Source organism: Acomys russatus, chromosome 9 (genome assembly GCF_903995435.1).
Source record: "Acomys russatus chromosome 9, mAcoRus1.1, whole genome shotgun sequence".
NCBI classification, from domain to species: Eukaryota; Metazoa; Chordata; class Mammalia; order Rodentia; family Muridae; genus Acomys; species Acomys russatus.
In genome coordinates, this window is record NC_067145.1 from 58,592,673 (window position 1) to 58,612,059 (window position 19,387).

General features: G+C 46.3%; 1 protein-coding gene across 2 annotated transcripts in view; it reads left to right on the plus strand.

The window, feature by feature from the left end:
• The window catches only part of LOC127194016 (3-alpha-hydroxysteroid dehydrogenase), a 1,235,587-nt gene that overhangs the window by 140,655 nt on the left and 1,075,545 nt on the right, over window positions 1-19,387 (plus strand). The gene's annotated exons all lie outside the window — the stretch shown is intronic.

The following is a 19,387-nucleotide window of genomic DNA, read 5'->3' on the forward strand; positions in this document are numbered from 1 at the left end:
ATGAGTCACTTGCTGACTTGGGAATGCCAGCCTCTTGGTACCCTTGAGTCACATCTGCCTGAAAGTCCTAGTCAGAAGGGAAAGGCAGGGGTGCAGATATATGCGTTTAACCCTTACCTACCTTGAGCAGACAAGAACAAGAGAAATTATCAAGAAAAGAAAATAGCATATCTGGGGCTGAGGAGATGGCTCCCTGGGTGAGGTGCTTGCCAGGTAAGCCAGGCACGGTGGTGCTCACTTATAACCCTGTAAATGGGGAGGAAGAGACAGTGAATCCCTGTGCTTCACTGGCCAGACAGCCTAGCCTAGTTGGAAAGTTCCAGGCTGAAGTAGCCATAGGGAAACACCTCCTCGCTGTGGCATCCCCTTTGGGTGGTGAGTGGTATGCTGACACCTGAGTCCCGCGGCAGAAATGATACTGTACTTGGGTCAAACGAAGGTAACATGTTCCTGTTTCTCCCAGGACTTACACAAAATCATGTCCCACATGAAAGGCCCCTCCCTCAATCTCATTGGCCAAAGCAGATGCACAGCACCATAGAGGAAGCTCTGGCTCACATTTCCAACACACAGACAAACTGTGAATCTCAGCTGAGACACAAGGAGGCGTCACCAGGCATCCAAAGTCCCACTTCTTTTTTCTTTTCTTTTCTTTTCTTTTTTTTTTAATCTTATTTACTTTATTTCATGTGCATTGATATTTTGCCTGCATATATGTCTCTGTGAGGGTGTCAGAGCCTCTGGAACTGGAGTCACAGACAGTTGTGAGCTGCCATGTGGGTGCTGGGAATTGAACCCAGGGCCCCTGGAAAAGAAGCCAGTACTCCTAACTACTGAGCCATCTCTCCAGCCTCCAAAATCCCACTTCTTGCAACTGGAGAGATGACTTCAGTGGTTAAGAACACCAGCTCACTAGGCGTGGTGGCACACGCCTTTAATCCCAGCACTCAGGAGGCAGAGACAGACGGTTTGCTGTGAGTTCGAGGACAGCCTGGTCTACAAAGCTACTCCAGGACAACCAAGGCTAACACAGAGCGACTCTATCTCGAAAAAATAAAACCAAACCAAACCAAAACTATCTTAAAGATGCAGTCTCTGAAGTCAATGAGATGGCTAAAGATGCTTGCGGCCAAAACTGAGGACCTGAGTTCAATCACCAGGACCTGCACTGTGGAAAACGAGAACTGACTTGTTGTCCTCTGACCTCCAAACATGTGAGTGGTACATATATATGAATATGTGCATGTGCACACACATACACACAAACACACATACACCCCACTAAATCAATTAATAGAAATTTTTTAATTTTAAGAATGAGTCCCCCCCTTGAAAAAAACTAAAAACTAATGACAATTAGAACCACCAGAGAATCACCACACCCACTGTCCCTCGGTTGGAGGACAGATAGTAAAATAGAAAGAACTTCACTCTACAGAGAGCTTGCCATGGCTGAAGCTGATATGAGTTGAAACATAGTAAACGGAGGTTGACTACTTGTTGGGGACTCAGTGTAGACTAATTTGAGAATTGGAATTTCAAGGGGGCTCATCCTATGAGGTCCCGACACACGTGTGTGTGTGTGTGTGTGTGTGTGTGTGTGTGTGTGTGTGTGTGTGTGTGTGAATGTGGCCTCTGGAAATCCTGTCAGGTTCCTACTCTGAGGATCAGACAAGACCATTAATGGCCAATAGCTTCATCCACGATGGAGTGCTAAAAGCACTGTGTTCCTGACTGCAGTGGCCACAGCATACAGAGAAGACGTTTCCTGCACTCAGGCCCAGCCTCTGGCTCTTACGTTCTTCTTGACTCTTTTCCATGATGTTTCCCAAATATCATTTTCTTAAGTGGTTGTAACCACTGGTAAGTTGTCCCTACACATGCCCCTGCCGATGCTCACATGAGCAACCTAATTACATTCAAGGCAAGAGGAGGAGGGGCACAAGTGGAAAGGCGACTGGTTGGAAAGGAAGAGTCTTAGCAGGGATGGACGGGAGAGAAGAGAGGGCAAATCACAATATATTGTACACATGCATTACGCTGACAAAGATAAGGCAAAGTAAATCTCTGTCATTTTCCATCAAACTATATCCAGAGCTCTCTGTGTCCTTTAGCAACTTCTTAAGCCTTAAAAAAAAATAAATAAATAAGGGGCTGGAGAGATGGCTCAGTGGTTAAGAGCACTGCCTGTTCTTCCAAAGGACCAGGGTTCAATTCCTAGCACCCACATGGCAGCTCACAACTGTCTATAACTCCAAGATCTGACACCCTCATGCCAATGCACATAAATTAAAATTAAGTAAAAATACTTAAATTTAGAAAAAGAAAAACCAAAAAAAAGTATGTGTGTGTGTGTGTGTGTGTATTTGTAAAGCCAGACTCACTAGTATTTTACCAAAGCCTTGGGGAAGAAAACACCAGCACAGGAGCCCTGAAAGACTGAGCCTCAATCAGAAGACTGCAGATTGCTCGTCCCTCTGTGTACTTTCTACCACAGCAGCAGGGCTCCTGTCCAATAACAAGGAATTGTAGCTTTGAAGGAAAACCTATAAGCAAGCCTAGCGCTCTATTTAAGGACTTTCTAAGGAATCCCAGGACACCAAGGAAGACAGAAAGTAAGACTGTCAGAGGAAGTACAGGCCTTTGTCAACAGGAGACAGTAACCACATATCACACCAGGTAAACTCAGCTCAACGCTCAAATGAATATAAACCTCACCCTGAAGTCCTGTCTACCTCAGTATCTTTTATATGATCCATCATACCTGATTTTAGTTTATCTTTTTAAAATAAGTGTGTGTGTGTGTGTGTGTGTGTGTGTGTGTGTGTGTGTGTGTGTGTGTTTAGGAAGAGGAGGAGAAGGAGGAGGAGGATGTGTACATGAGGCCCCAGGAGGCCAGAAGAGGGTGACCCCAGGGAACTAAAGCCTGTTGTGTGAGCTGCCCAACCACTCAGGTCTTCAGCACCCTAATTAATCACCGAGCATCTCTCCAGCCCTCATGTACGACTTTCAACAAAAATCATCTTGACTGAAAAGTTAAAGGAAAAAGTGAACAACAGGCCAGAACAGATGTTAATGCAAGCAGGGGAGCTGAGGCTTTAAAAGGGAGATCCAAGCAGAAATGCTTGAAACCTAAAGCAGAGAAACAAAGATAAAGGATGCTGTCAATGGCTTGCTGCCATTCTAGACACAGCTGAGCAAATGTCCATGAGCCAATATCAGTGTGAGCAGCAACTCCCTAAGATGAAATGCAAAGAGAAAAAATAATGACAAGATGACTCAGAATAATAACCAAATACAACTGCGAACACTGCGGTGTACTAATGAGAATATAGGAAGAGAAAGGAAGAAAGGAATATTTGAAGTAATAAGGCTGAAATTTCTCCAGAATTAACAATAAGTTCCAAAGTGCAGCACCAGGAAATCTCAGAGGACATGAAGCAGGACGAATACATTCCACCCCTGGGAGGAGCGGAGGCAGGTGGTGGGGGCAGGTGGGGGTGCAGGTGGGAGGAGGCAGGTGGGGGTGCAGGTGGTACGGGGCAGGTGAGGAGGGTAGGTGGTGGGGAGGCAGGTGGTGGGGGCAGGTGGGGGTACAGGTGGGAGGAGGCAGGTGGGGGTGCAGGTGGTACGGGGCAGGTGAGGAGGGTAGGTGGTGGGGGCAGGTGGGGGGAGTGGGGAGCAGGTGATGGAGTGGGGGCAGTTTTCTGATGCTTCAAGAGGTGACCCATTCCAACCAGATGTTTCTGCTGCTGCGAGCTCCATGGTGTCTCCCCCACCAGCTCTGAAAAGACACAAGTCAAGACTTAAACCTCCCTCTCCAAAGCTGCCCTCTACGAGTAACTTTCTGCACCATTGAGAAAAGTATCCAACACACCATTTCAGAGGTTTCAATCCATGGCCATTTGGCTCCAATAATAGTGAAAAGAGAGAGAGAGGGGGAGGGGTGGGTGGGGGGGGTGTAACATCATGGCAGATAAGCATGACAGAGAACAGATGCTCACGCTCACATCCTAGCAACTGGCCTGGAAGCAGAGAGACAGAGAGGGATCCCGAAGACAAGATCAGCCAGGAACCCACTTCCTCCAACCAGGCCCCCCATCCACTCAGCTGTGGATGGATAATGAGTTAAGCCAGTGATAAAGTTGGTACCCTAGAGATATGATCACCTCTCAAATCCCACTAGCTAATTAATCTTATAACACATGAGCTCCTGGGGGACTTTTAGAATCAAGACCTCATAAGACCTTTCTTGGAGTACAGCAGCCCCCAACCAGCCCAATAGTGGCACACACAGTTTCTTTTCTTTTCTTTTTTCTTTTTTTTTTTTTTTTTTTGGTTTTTCAAGACAGGGCCTCTCAGTGTTAGCCTTGGCTGTCCTGTACTCACTTTGTAGACCAGGCTGACCTCGAACTCACAGAGATCCACCTGCCTCTGCCTCCCGAGTGCTGGGATTAAAGGCATGTGCCACCACGCCTGGCCACAGTTTCTTTCTTGAGTGTTAACTCTGCCCGCCCCCCCCCCCCATTTCCTGCATCTCCCTGTTTCTCTTTTTTGCTCCAGCCAAGAGATTGTTTTTTAATTAGTAGTCATTAAGAAGAGGTAGCCAGTGACCTTCTGGGTGTGCTGCCTCCTTGATGTTCCCACAAGGCTTTTGTTCTATGCCATATCACCCACACACACATACACGCAGCTCCCACACGAATAGGCACAGAACAGCATTCAAGGAGAATGAAGAGCGCAGGAGGAAAATACAGAGCATGGGGGAAGTGGGGGCTAAACTTCCTAGTCATGCAGAGGCTGCCAATACCAAGCAAAGAGGCCTAACTCTGACCCAGATCAAATGGACTCAGGGCTGACGAGGTAGCTCAGACCTCAGAAGGCTTGTCCTGCAAGCATAGGGCTCCAAGATTGATCCCTAGAATCTATGTTTTTTTTTAAAAAGTGGTCCATGTAACCCCAGTACATGAAAACTAGAGACATATGAACCCCTAGGGCCAGACTTACCTACTTGATGAGCTCCAGGCCAGTAAGAGACATTGTCTGGCAAACCCCTGAAAAGTGAGATATCTCAACAGCTAAGAACACTTGATGCTCTTGCAGAGAATTCACATTCAGATCCCAGCACCCACATCGCAGCTCACAACTGTCTGTAACTCCAGTTCCAAGAGATTCAATGTCCTCTTCTGGCATCTGTGGATACTGCGCATGTGATCACATGTATGTATCACACATATATACACTTAGGCAAAACATTAGTACACATAAAATAAAATAAATATTTTTAAGAAATGTGTAGCACCTGAGGAATGACACCGGCCTGCACACACACACACACACACACACACACAGAGAGAGAGAGAGAGAGAGAGAGAGAGAGAGAGAGAGAGAGAGAGAGCGCGAGAGAGAGAGAGAGAGAGAGAGAGAGAGAGAGAGAGAGAGAGAGAGAGAGAGAGAGAGAGAGAAGAGAGCATGCATTCTGGTACTATGCATATGCAAAAACAAAAAACAAAGGAAATACTTCCCAAGTGCATGGGCAGCCAGCCCAGAAGGGTAAGTAGCCACTTGCACAAGGACACTTGCATGACCCCCACGTCTCTTTCAGGGACTGTCATCAGCTGCTGTGATAAGCCTCTGTAATCAATATGTTCTTTGTTGCAAAACTCCTCTGTTCTGTATTTAAGCCGTACTCTTGCCCTGGCAAGAGCTGTGCCTTCAGCTCCGTGTAGGCCCTCATCTCCCTGACTGCAAGCTGGCTGTCTGCTAGTCTCTAATGAACTTTCACTTGGAGAGCTAGTGTCTGCCATTTATTTTAGATTGAAAGTCAAAGATCTCAGGTTTGAGGGGTTGGAGAGAGGGTTCAGCTAGTAAAGCACTGAAGAGCTTGAGTTCTAGCTCCAGAACCCACATGAAAAACCAGGTGTGGTAATCCACAGGTAATCCCAGCATTGGGGAGGCAGAGACCGGTGACCCTCAAATTCTAGGTGGGGCATCCAGGCCATAAAGCTAACGTGACCTACTGAATAAAGTTCCAGGCCAACGAGAGACCTGTCACAAGTAAAACTGTGTAAAGGTCATGAGAAGGGCATCCTTTGGCACAGAGAGAGAGAGAGAGAGAGAGAGGGGGGGGGGGGGGAGGGAAGGAGGGAAGGAGGGAGAGAGAGAGAGAGAGAGAGAGAGAGAGAGAGAGAGAGAGAGAGAAATGAAATGTTGGGCTGGAGAGATGGCTCACAGGTTAAGAGCACTGTCTGCTCTCCCAGAGGTCCTGAGTTCAATTCCCAGCAACCACATGATGGCTCACAACCATCTATCATGAGATCTGTGCAGGCATACGTGCAGCCAGAACACTGTATATGTAATAAATAAAATAAATCTTTTTACAGAAAAAAGAAAGAAAGAAAAATGAAATGTTTTACACTCATAAAATTGAACCAAGCCCCTAAATTTGTTAACGAAGTAAGACATGATTTTGCCACGTTATTTGATTGCTTTGGGATTTTTTTTTTATTACTCCTCCTTTGAGTGAACACCTGAGTTGTTTATATAGTTCACTTCTTGTTTTTATGTTCTTAAAAGTGATAGAAGTTACATCAGCCTGATTATGTTCTATGAGAGGAAAAAGACGCATTCGAGAACCTCCTTGGGTCCTTTCTGGCATTTCCCAGCATGCCTTCCCTACCCCCGATGGACTACAGCCTTGATCCATGAGCTAAAATAACCCCATCCTTCCTTAATTTGCTTTTTCCAGGTATTATGTCACAGTAACCGAAAAAAGGAAGCAACAGACCATCCAATTGGCCCACTCAACTTCTCCAAGAGGCCTGCCTTCCCTACCGTGGGGCAAGCCATGGTGGCAAACACCTGTTGACTGTCCGCCACAGATTTAGGAGCCCACGCGTTCTCCAGCGGAGCAACATGAGCTGCCATGTTCCACCAGGAGATGGCTGTAAGCCTCTGACAGTAGTCTGCAATGGTGAGCATCTTAACAGGTCTAGACTCACCTAAAATACCACCCTCCGTCTGAGCACGACTGGTCTACTGTGTTTCCCAAGCAACAATTCTGACCTCTTCCATCTGTAGCAGTCTCCTCCCGAGAGCCCCAAGGTCTTTGTCACTCTGGGAGCCACTGGAGAAGGGGGCCAGACCTATGCCTAGCAAGTTGTTCTAGAGTGACTAGGACTGATGCAGACACATCACAATTAACACAAAGGATGTGCAAACATACTCTAATTGGTCAGCCAGAAGAGGAGAGTTCTAGATTTACCACAGGCGAAGAAAACCGAGTAATTCTGCTTGGCTTGTCAGAAATAAGAAAGTTACTATGGAGGAGGTGACAGCAGAAGTGGGCCTCTCAGCTGAGGAGTGGGAGGTCTTTAGTGCAGGGGGGTGGGCACTTTAGATACAAGAGGCAGCTGAGCAAAGAAATCACAGCTTGAAGTCAATTAGTCAGTGCAGCTACTAGGTGAGCTACTGGGTGGCTGTGAACCACTTGGGAAGGCTCTGGAACACTTGGCCTATCCTAGCTTAGCTTGCTGCTTTTGCACCGGACTGCAAAGCCAACGTTCCTCATCAACCTTTTCTGCATACTCTCATCCTCCCAGGGTCAGGCAAGGTGTCTAATTAGTCTTAAGGAACCCAACAGAGCACCTTCCAGCACCTCCCTTGAAGATGTGCCCTGAGATGTCACAGCTGATGGCTTCACTTAGGTACTGCTAAATATCACGGGACCTGTCAAACAGCTGGAAACTTTGCTCGCTCCCTGTTTCCCTGGGAGTGGGTTAATGGTTAGTTTCTAATTGCTGCCTCCTGCTGCCTGGTAGGAGGTTCCCTGTGACTCAGAGCTCTAATGACATTCCAGGAGGTCACTGGAGAGACACTCCCCCCACCCCCACACCAACGTGACCCTAGGCATGCAGGCCAGCAAGCAAAGGAAAGAGCTTCCCTCCCTCTTTACCTCCCTCCCTCCCTTCCTCCCTTTCAATCAATCTTAGGGGAAATGAACTAAGGTCCTATTGCCAAAATAGAGTATTAGGAAAAGGAAAAAATAAACTCTGTTAAGGCCCTTGTTTAAAAACAGACGCCATTTCCTAAGACTGATGAAACACCTGAATGGCTGTGCAGAAAAGGATACTTCAGTCCTTCTAAATTTTTAATACTCTGAAATGTAAATATCATTGTGTGTGTGCATTCGCAACAGTATAACGTTCAACTAGAATTATTAGTTTTAAAAGAAGGCAGATCAGAATGTGAAATGTGGACGGGGACGTAGCATAGCTTACAGTACTTGCCTGCTGCACACAAGGCCTGGATTTGATCCCCAGCACTAGAGAAAACCGGTAAAATGGGAGAGGGGTAGAGGCAAGAGGATCAGAAGTTCAAGGCCACCCTTGCTACCCAGTGAATCTGAGGCCAGCCTAGGTTATATAAGAGTGTCTCAAAAAGGGGGGGGGGGGGAATTAAAAAGAAATATAGCTGTTCACATGTATATGAATACAAAGTTCAAATACACATAAACGCAGCCTTTATAGTAATGTAGATATCTTCATTTAAAGGGGGAAAGTAAGCTGCGTGTGGTGGCGCACGCCTTTAAACCCAGCACTTGGGAGGCAGAGGCAGGAAGATTGCTGTGAGTTCGAGGCCAGTCTGGTCTACAAAGCGAGTCCAGGACAGCCAAGGCTACACAGAGAAACCCTGTCTTGAAAAAACAAAACAAAACAATAAAGGGGGAAAGTACTTCAGAATAAAAGCAATAGGGGCTGGGCAGGGGAGTGTGAGAGATCCTGCCTCAAAAAACTCACATGGAGAGCAACTGAGGAAGACACCTGATGTCTGCCTTAGGCACACAGACTCACTCTTACCCACACATACATGTACATCCACCTGCACATGACACCACACATAACAAGAATAAATAAAGTTTTTTAAAATATAAGAGGAAACCATTTATTAGCTACCCTTTTATTATCATGCTAGGCAGATTAGTGATCCCACTAATAATAATAACAACAGAAATGTAGTACCGATTGCTAATGACAGGCTGCACTGAGAGCTTCGCATACTGGCTCCTTTGATTCAAACATCAGCCCTGCAACAGGAGTTTTGCTACTCACTTCATTTGACAGATGAAGAACTTTCCAGAACAGGCCTGTCTTGGATCTCCCAGATAAAGTCAGGCCTCAGGTTTTAGTCTGTCTGAGTTATGAAACTGATTTTAGCCCGTAGCATCGCACCATCTCCTGGAATGGTGTCTGTGTGTCCACTCAGTGAAACCTCTGCTCAGTCTCTCTCTGAAAACCTTATGCTAAGCACTTAGAAGGAAACCTTTGGTCTGCAGGTCAATAGCAACATTATCTTTTGAATCGCCATGTAGATAAGAATTTTATTCATAATTAGCCTCAAGCTGGAGTCCACCCAAATGTCCCTCAAAGGATAAGTGATTAAAATAAATTGGCACAGACCTAGAGAGTACTTCCTCCTCGCCAGCTCAGAAAACAAGCTACAAATACATGCAACAACTTGGATGGGTCTAGAAAGAAAGATTGCTCTCACTTTGTTCTCATAAGGTGCCATACTGCGCAATGCCATTTATGACAACGTTGTAGAGCCAAGGGGCAAAGTGTCGGCTGCCAGGAGCTTGGGAGAGGAAGAGCAGTGGCTGGGAGGAATCAGACTAAGTCTAATGGGGATGCAGAAGCTTGGGGCTTTGGTCTGGAAGTTGCTGCAAACATCTATATGTGGTAAAGCGGCATAGAACTACAGATGCATGCACCAGTACATGCATGTACAAAGTACATGTAAAACGAGGTCAGTGCCCTGGTAGCAGGTGATCTGCTGCCCTCTTCTGGCCTCTGTGTGTACTGCATGTATGTGGCGCACATAGACACACAGGCACACACACATACAGATAATTAAAAACAAACTAAACATTTTTTCTTTTTTCTTTTTTTTTTTTTTTTTTTTTTTTTTTGGTTTTTCCAGACAGGGTTTCTCTGTGTAGCCTTGGCTGTCCTAGACTCCCTTTGTAGACCAGGCTGGCTTTGAACTCACAGCAATCCACCTGCCTCTGCTTCCTGAGTGCTGGGATTACAGGCGTGCGCCACCACGGCCGGCTTTAACATATTTTAAATTAATAATAATTATACTAACATTCTTATTTACGAGAGACCATTTAGCCCTGCCAACAGCTGCCACTTCCCAGCCAAGGCCGTTGCCCTGAAGAAGCCAACATCTTACCAGTGCTTGGCAAGAGTCCATTGAATTCATCATAGCTGATGTCTGCAGGTAAGATGTTACTGTCCTACCATACTGTCAAATATCAGCCCCTAAACATAGACTGCCTCCCACTGTGCTGGGGAATGAAGTCTGGGTCCTGCACACATGCTAGGCAAGTGTTCTGTCACACACCTACATTTCTACCTTTAGGGGCTTTAGATGTTTACTTTGGTCCAGTTTTGGGGGTTTTCTTGGTGGTAACGGTTTTGGTTTTTTGTTCTTTATCTGAGACAGCATCTCACTGCCGAGTACCCGGTTGGCTTTGTAGCCCAGGCTGCCCTTGAAGTCCAAGTGGCCTTGCCCTGACTCTGCATCCAGACAGAGAGCCAGGATTAAAGGCATGCACCACTACACCTTGCCAGCCTTTGTTTTCTTGGGACAAGTATCATCACCTTATCCCAGGCTGGCCTTGAACTTGGCCTATAGCCCAGGCTAATCTCAAAAGCTTGATCAACTCACCGCTGCCTCATGAGTGCTGGATTGCAGGTACACGCCATTATGTCCATATAGAGTCTGTCCTGTTTGTTGCTTAAAGTGTAGCACTTTCATTAAATACATCTTCTCTAAAGTGTGCCTTAGCTATAATCCCGACCCATGCATACAAATAAGTAGCAGCCCCTCTTGTGCTATTTCTTTTTGAAGAATCATTCGTTTGTTATCTGTTTGTTGATTTGTTTGTTTGTCTAGCTATGCAGCCCTGGCTGGCGTGGAACTTGCTAGATGGTACAGGCTGGCCTTGAACCCATAGAGATCTGCCAACCTCTGCCTTCCAAGTGCTGGGGTTATAAATTTGCACCACCACACTTGCCCATCCATTTGTTAGGTTATGTAAGTGACGCACCACCCACAATCCCAATTCAAAGGCCAAAACTGCAGAAAGCAAAGGTAGCATTTGCCTGGTGATGTGACCAACAACTTCTCTTGCTTTGGTCCTGCTCTTCCTCTCTGAGCAACCATTTGGTAGTCTCTGGGTTGAGAAAGCCTTAACTTCGTTTCTTAAAAGGACAGGATCCTCCCATGTGCCATAAAGAAAAATATTTCCCTGTATGCTGATATAATCCCTCCATTCAAAACGGACCCAAACAAAGGCTTCTCTCACCATGCAAATGTCCCTTTAAGAGACTGCACAGGGGAATGAGGAGACTGTGTGGCTGCTGCATTCAAAGATGAGCTCATGGGAAAATTCCCAGAGACCAGCACTTGTATAACCCTGTGCAAGCAGAGCCCAGCTGATCTGAGTCACTGATGGATGATCCATCACAAGGCATAGGATGGGGTTCCTGTGAGGGATCGTCAGCTACTTCCTGTCTGTAGCCAGTCCAGGAAGGCCAGGCTGAGTCATGCAGCTGGCCGAAATCAACGGCTTCTCACCACCCTCCCAAACCTCCTCCGCTGAGTCACAGGCAAGCTATGCAGAGAAATCAGGAGCAGCAGGACGCACTGGTCTACAGGGTCCTGAAAGAGGAACTTCCAAAATCTAGATAGGTCTTGTTGCTGTAACAACAGAGGGTGCAGAGAAGAGGGTAGTGACAGCGAGTCTCAGCCCTAACGAGAGGTCCCTAACGCCCCAGGGAAAGGTTAGGGGGCCCTAGGCAAGGAAAACCAGGCACCAGCCTCATGGAGGAATCAACCCAGAAAGACTAACGACAGGTCTCAAAAGGCTCCTAGACATCACACAGTCCAGAACAGGATGGAATTCTGTTTGCTTTCATGAACCTATGACTTGCACGCTCTAATTATGCAAGTAGGCAGCATTCATTAGCACCATCTACGCCTGTCACTAACAAGAGCCTGACACACTCGGCTCACACTATGTTGGTGTCCTTGGAACCTTAAACGTCACTCACCCTCTGCTTTGCTTTGAAGTCGTGGCTATCGTTAGGCCTTGCTACATGCTTTTGTTTAATGTGTTACCCTTCCTACAAGGGTCTACTGTGTGTTTGGGATCATCATCTTCAACACATGTCCTTTCCCTCTTAATCTAGCATATAATCCATTATACTTGATACATTTTTCCTTTTTTCTTCCGCATATGCATACACATGTGCATATGCAAATGTGTGTGTGTGCCTATGTGTGTGTGTGTGTGTGCATGCGCTCATGCAAGTGTGTGTACACTGCTACTCCCAGCTTTTTAAAATGTGGGTTCTGAGGATCAAACTCAGGTCCTCATGCTTGCACTGAGAGCACGCTGCTGACTGAGCTCCCCCTCCCCCTTCCCTCTCCCCTTCTCCCTTCCCCCTCCCACCATCGCCCTCTGTGTTATGTATTTAAAGTCCAAGAGAAAATGCCTGCAGCATTGGTCCCTTTTACAACTGTGAGGAATGACCTAGTCACTTCCCCTGGCTTGTATATGTCATCTCCTATTATCACAAAATTTCTTGTTGTTGTTTTTTTTTTTTAATATTTCTAATTTTACTTTGTTGCGAGGGTCAGCAGATAGCATGTAGTTCTCTGCTTCTACCATATGAGTTTTGGGGACTCATGTTGCCAGGCTTGGAGGCAAATGAGTGCTTTTATCCACTAAAAATATTTTTTAATGGGCCTGATGGTGGTGGGGAGCACACCTTTAATCCCAGCACTTGGTAGGCAGAGGCCAGTGGATCTCTGTGACTTCAAGGCCAGCCTCATCTACAAATAGAGTCCAGGACAGGCAGGGATACACAGGGAAAAAACCATAAAACAAAAAATTATTTATTATTTTATATGTGTCATGTGTATACTTGGGGGCACACCCATGTCTAACCCAGAAGTGAAAGGGGAACCTTGAGTGTCCTGTTCTCTCTCTCTCTCCACCTTGCTCCATTCCACCTGTCTCTTACTTAACCCGGAACTAGACTGGTGGCCAACAAACCCCAACCATCCTTCTGTTTCCCGTCTACCACGCCCCATGCAGGGTCTCACACACTGACACACACACACACACACACACACACACACACACACACACACGCATACATCAATGCTCATCCTTTCATTTCATGTTGGGTTTGGTTTGTTTTTTCGTTTTTAGAGACAGGGTTTCTCTGTGTGGCCTTGGCTGTCCTGGACTCGCTTTGTAGACCAGGCTGGTTTTGAATTCACAGCGATCCACCTGCCTCTGCCTCCCGAGTGCTGGGATTAAAGGCGTGCGCCACCACCACCCAGTGCTCATTTCAGGTTGTTTCAAAGACACAGCCATATGACGTCAAAAGACCTTCATCTCCAAATAAAGTCACCTTTGAGTTTGATTTTAAAATGTCCCCCATGGGCTCATCTTTTGAACCGTTATTCTCCAGGGGGCTGCACTATACTGCCAAGCTGTGCAACCTTTACTAGGTAGGATCTGGCTGGTGGACATAGGTCACAAGGGCAGGCCTTTGAGGGTTATAATGCTGTAATCCTGACCCAGCTCTCCCAGCTTGCCTGTCTACAGCCACGTGACCAAACCTCGACCTCCTGCTCCCACCACCACAGGTGGAATCTGTGGGCCTTGCCTGCTGCCATGATGGACTGAAATCCTTCTGAAGCCATGAGACAAAATAAACCTTTCCCCTATTGTTCCTGTTAGGTGCTGCTATCCCATGGCATGAAAGTCACTCATACAGCCAGGTGGTGATGGCATAAGCCCTTTATCCCAGCACTCAGAAGGCAGAGGCGGGTGAAGCTCTGTGAGTTTGAGGCCAGCCTTGTCTACAGAAAAAGTTCCAGAATAGCCAGGACTACGCAGAGGAAATGTTATCCATACAATAACTTTTCCAAGTTCTAGCAGTTTGGATTCCTTTTTTTTTTTTTCCTTTAAGGGATTATTTATTTATTTAGTATGAGTGCTCTATCTGCATGTACACCTGCAGACCAGAATCAGATCCCGGTATAGATGGTTGTGAACCACCATGTGGTTGCTGGGACTTGAACTCAGAACCTCCAGAGGAGCAGTCAGTGCTCTTAACTCTTGAGCCATCTCTCCAGCCCCCAGTTTGGATTCCAATGCACCTTTTGTGAGAGGAAATAATCCATCCTATGATGTATTCTAATCTACATGAACAGCCCCAAAATGGAAGTGGATGATAAAATTGAGAATTACCTGTATCCTCTTTCAGGATCAGAAGTGCTTTACAAACTGCCAAAGGCCTCATATTGACACTCCAATGTCATAGAGAAATTATGGGTGACTGTCCATGCAGCCAGCTGCCTGTCAACTCCCTATTCTGGAAGCTGCTAGCCTGTACTTCCTGCGTTCTCAGGTAATATTAATTCCTTCTCAAGTCTCTGATGGGGTTGAAGACTAAACAGTTATAGTCTCACAATTAGCTTGCTTAGGATTTAAGAGGATGTTTTTAGATCTAGATGAATTTTTAGGTTGTCAAATATGAGCTGTGATTAAAAAATGATTTAGTAAAGTATTCTGAGCTCACCAAGATAGGATAGATAGCAGAGAACTTTCTCCTGAGTTGCCAAATACAAATGGGCTAGACATTGTGGATGTAATTATTACATGATAGTTTTCATAATTGTTTCATATTTGTTCTTATTGTATGTCGTTTATTATCGTAAGAGAAAGAACCTTTTTCTTTAGACAAAAAGGGGGAATTGTTGGGGGTCGGTCTGGTGTTATGTATCCTAATGCCAATTCCTTGCCCCCAAGGTCTGGTTGCAATCAAGATGAGTATGTCTTCACCAATCTCTGTTGTGTAAACTTTGCTCTGTCTAATTTAAAATTGATTGGTTAGTAAAGTTGCCAAAGCCTGTAACTGGGCAGGAGAGAAGTAGGCGGAGCTGAGGTTCCTGGGTTGGCATCTCAGAGGGAGCACAAGGCCGGGAAAGGGAGGAGAAGAGAGAGAAAGCAGACAATGTAGCAGGAATAGAGGAAGCCAGAGGGAAGGAAGTCACCATGGGGAGCCTAGGCCATGAGTGCTGGCCTGCCAGAACAGAAGCAGCCCAGACAGGAACAATTAAGGCAAATAGCATGAGGCGTGCAGCTGGGAAATAGCAATATAGCTTCAAGGGTTGATACTTGCCCAGTCGCTGTGTTTTAAAGCTTCTATAACTCCAAGAGGTCTCTGTCTTAATTATTTGGGAATCAGCTGGGGTAGAGAAGCCCTGTAGTCTAACATGCCATTTCCCAACATCATGCTTGTCAATTACATGGCGGCTGAGGTACTTTCGCGAGTGAGTCCTCATGTGCAAACATCCCCTGAAGCCTGGGAGGCCAAACGGGGACACAGAGTTTTTCACCATGGGAAACCAGGCCTTGGTCCCAGAGGAAGATCAGCGAAAACTCTGGTCCCCCTTTTAAAAATTCGCTTCGGTTGGCAGCTGCTCAGTCTGTGTTCTCATTGCATGTGTGTGTTGGGGTGGTGCATGCACACACGTGTGCTGGCGCGCTTGCATGTGTGTGTGTGTGAGCCTGTGGAAGCCAGAGAGCAACTTTAGGCGTCTGTGGTGGGTTGAATAAAAATGGCCTCCATAGGCTCACCTATTTGATTGATTGGTCATCACGTAGTAGTACTGCCTGAGCAGGGTTAGGTGGTGTGGCCTCGTTGGAGGAAGTGTGTCACCGGAATGGGGTTTTGAGGTTTCAAAAGCCTAAGCCAAGCCCAGTGTCTCTCTCTTCTTCCTGCCTGCCAATCCAGAGGTAGAACTCAGCTCCGTCTCAAGCACCATGCCTGCTTGCACGCCTTCATACTTCCTGCCATGATGATAATGGACTAAGCCTCTGAACTGCAAGCCAGCCCCAATTAAATGCTTTCTTTTATAAGGGTTGCCTTGGCCGTGGTGTCTCTTTACAGCAATAGAACACTGACTAAGACAGTGTCATTCCTCAGGAACTGTCCAACTTGTTTCTTGACATAGAGTCTCTCACTGGCCTGGCGCTTACCCATTAGGCAAGGCTGACTGGCCGGAGAGCCTCAGGGGTCCTCCTGTCTCCACCTCCCAGCCCTGGGATTACAGGTACATGCCACCTTTGTAAGTGGGTGCTGGAGATGAACCTCAGTTTCTCAGGCAAGTGCTGCAAACACTTTACCAACCAGGGACCTTCCTAGCCCTTATTATTATATCCAATATAGTCATTTATATTTTACACATGAGGTGACAGGTATAGGGACACCATAAATCCAACCATGGCCACACACACACACACACACACACACACACACACACACACACACACACACACACACACACACACACACACACACACACACACAAAGCTTGCAATCTCTTCTTCCCTTACTACACTGAAGGCATATGAAAGCATTTTCTTGCATGGTGGCGCATGCCTTTAATCCCAGCACTTGGGAGGCAGAGGCAGACGGATCACTGTGAGGTTGAGGCCAGCCTGGTCTTCAGGACAGCCAAGATAACACAGAGAAACCCTGTCTCAAAAAAAAAAAAAAAAAAAAAAAAAAAAAAAAGAAAGAAAGAAAGAAAAAGAAAAAGAAAAAGAAACGAAAGAAGGAAAGAAAAAGAAAAAGTAAAAGATTTTCTTATTCTGTATTTTACTGGGACTCTGTCTGATCAAACTTGACCTCAGGCCTAGTCCCCAGATCTGAAATCCTGTCTCCTGCACATGACCTGCTGTTCACTAAAGAGCTGATATGAAATCTTTCCACATAGCCGCAGGCACGCACAGGATAAGAAACGAGTCAGATGGAAACGCGTCCAAGCACAGAACTCTGGAGCCCAAGCCTATTTCAATGTACTGGCTGCCATCCATAAACCTGACGTGCTCCTCAGGGGTTCAGTTAACCTCAGTGTTCCAATAGAATAATGAGCCGATCAGAAGGACGGCCTCCACCAGAGAGCCGAAGGAAGGGACAGGGCAGACTAACTTCTGCAGGTCTCAGAGTGACATGAGGGACACTTATCATCTCAGCACCTGCCTCTACTGGCCAGTCGCCAAATCAGATCAGCTGTAGCTGCCCATTCCACACATTGAGGGCTCTTTGTGCCTCTTCACAGTGCACTGACCTCTGGCACTCATGGCTTCACATCTGTCCTTTCTGTGGGTTCACAACCCATATGAGGGCGGGGGCTCTTGACTATGGTGCATTCTCAGTTCTACAGATTTCCCCCCTGCTATAGAGACTAGTACATAAATCCTAAATAAATGAATGAATTCCTCCCCCACTTCCACACCCGCCTCTGTGATGTTTTCCTTTTATAATCCATCCTCTCTCTTAAGCTTGTCATAGTTCACCTGAGCTTAACTTTAAATATGTGCATGCGTGTCTAAAGTGTGGGAGCAGAGAACACACAGCAATTGCCTTAGAGACAGGCATAGGCGACACCAACAGGACACACCCACTCCTCACCCACTAGAGAAGGCCCTGGGGGCTATTTGGAGTAATAGTATTCCAGCAACCTTTATTGAACACTCTTTTTTTTTTTAATTAAAGGTTTTATATTCACTGACTCATTTAGTATGAACAATAACCTTATTTGGAGACTCTGGGCGTAGGATGTTGAGCATCTTGTTCAAGGTCACACAGTTAGAGGGGACTGAGCGAGGAGTGGGGCTCAAACATAGCTGAATGAAATGTCGTGTTTAAACAGCTCATTGAAAAATAAAATAAAATAAATAAATAAACAGCTCATTGTCCTACCTCCTTGGGAAAGGGCTTTGAGAGAATTCTTGGCTTTCCAGAACTTCTTCAAGCTCTGTTACCATGCTGTCCACCCTGCTTTTCAGCTGCACATCTGAAGTCTGACTTCTTGCCCCTTGGCTCCCATGCTCCCAGAAAACTGCCTTTGGAGTCTCCAGTGGCTGAAAGGACAGAGGCCAAGCTCTGCCAATTATCTATCACACAAAGTGTCAGGAAATAAATTAACATTCTGGCCTTCCACCTCCCCTTATCTGAGACACGAGAAACAAAGCGGACCCTTGATTTGGAGGGCTCAGAAATTTCATTGGCACTGATGTTTCTAGAAGAACCCAAACCCATTTTCTTTTGGCACTTGAAACTAGGTTCCAGATGGAAGAAGTGGATGAATACTAATTACTTTTAGCCAAGGACATTGGAAGATCATCTCCCCCACCCCACCCCCACAATCTCAACCATCTGTTTCTGAATTCAACTCTCTCTGGACCTAGAAAATCGCTAATAGATGGGCAAAATACACAGGGTAAAATTGATAAGATTTTCTTCTACTTTTATTTATCTGACAAGTGTTTATCGGATGTTTACTAACCCAAGCTAGATGCTTGGGAGTGATGGATCACAGTTGGCATAGCTTCTCCCTCTAGGTGTTCAAGCCTAGTGAGAGAGTGGGGAAGGATCAAATGCTCTTCCCAAATGTGGCACAACCACAGCACTGAGCCTCCTACAAGATATGGGAGCAAAGCACTCAGTGAGTGAGCTCACGGAGCCTAATGTAGGCATGAATGCCAGCCATGACACCGACTGTATCAGGACCACGTGGGTAGAGATGAAATGGGATGCTTGAAGATGTTACATGTGATGGTAAGAACAGGTGGACACAAGGAAACACAGGCCAGAAATGGCTGCATATGCCTGTGATCCCAGCACTTGGGAAGCAGAGGCAGAAGCGGAGGCAAAATTTGAAGCCACATTTGTCCACATAGTGAGACCCGCTCAAGGAAGGAAGGAAGGGGGATAGAGCAAGGAAGAAAGGGAAAAAAGAGAAGAAAGAAAAATAAAGGAAGAAGAAGAAGGAAGGAAAGGAGAGGGGAGGGGAGGGGAGAAGAAGGGAGAGAGGAGAGGAGAGGAGAAGAGAGGAGAGGAGAGGAGAGGAGAGGAGAGGAGAGGAGAGGAGAGGAGGGATGGAGGGGACTGTCTCTATGCCTGGAGGTATGCCCTGTGAGTTGAGGCTGGGGAGGCAGGGGATGGTCGGGACTCTCTCCTCCCAGGACATGGAGAACTGAGCTTAGGGGGTTCATCAAGAAACCCAATCACAATAAGAAGTGACCAAGGACTTTAAACACTGAAATGACGCACACATCCATCTCAAAAGCCTTACTCCAGTTCCATACAAGTATTTAAGTAGCTAGCTGCACCTCTCGTGTGAAACAGGAAGCAAGCAGGACTCCTTCCACCCTACTGAGAAATAACTTGTCATAACAACGTTATAACACCAGAAAGGCCACACACGATTCTTATTCCATATTTTGCAA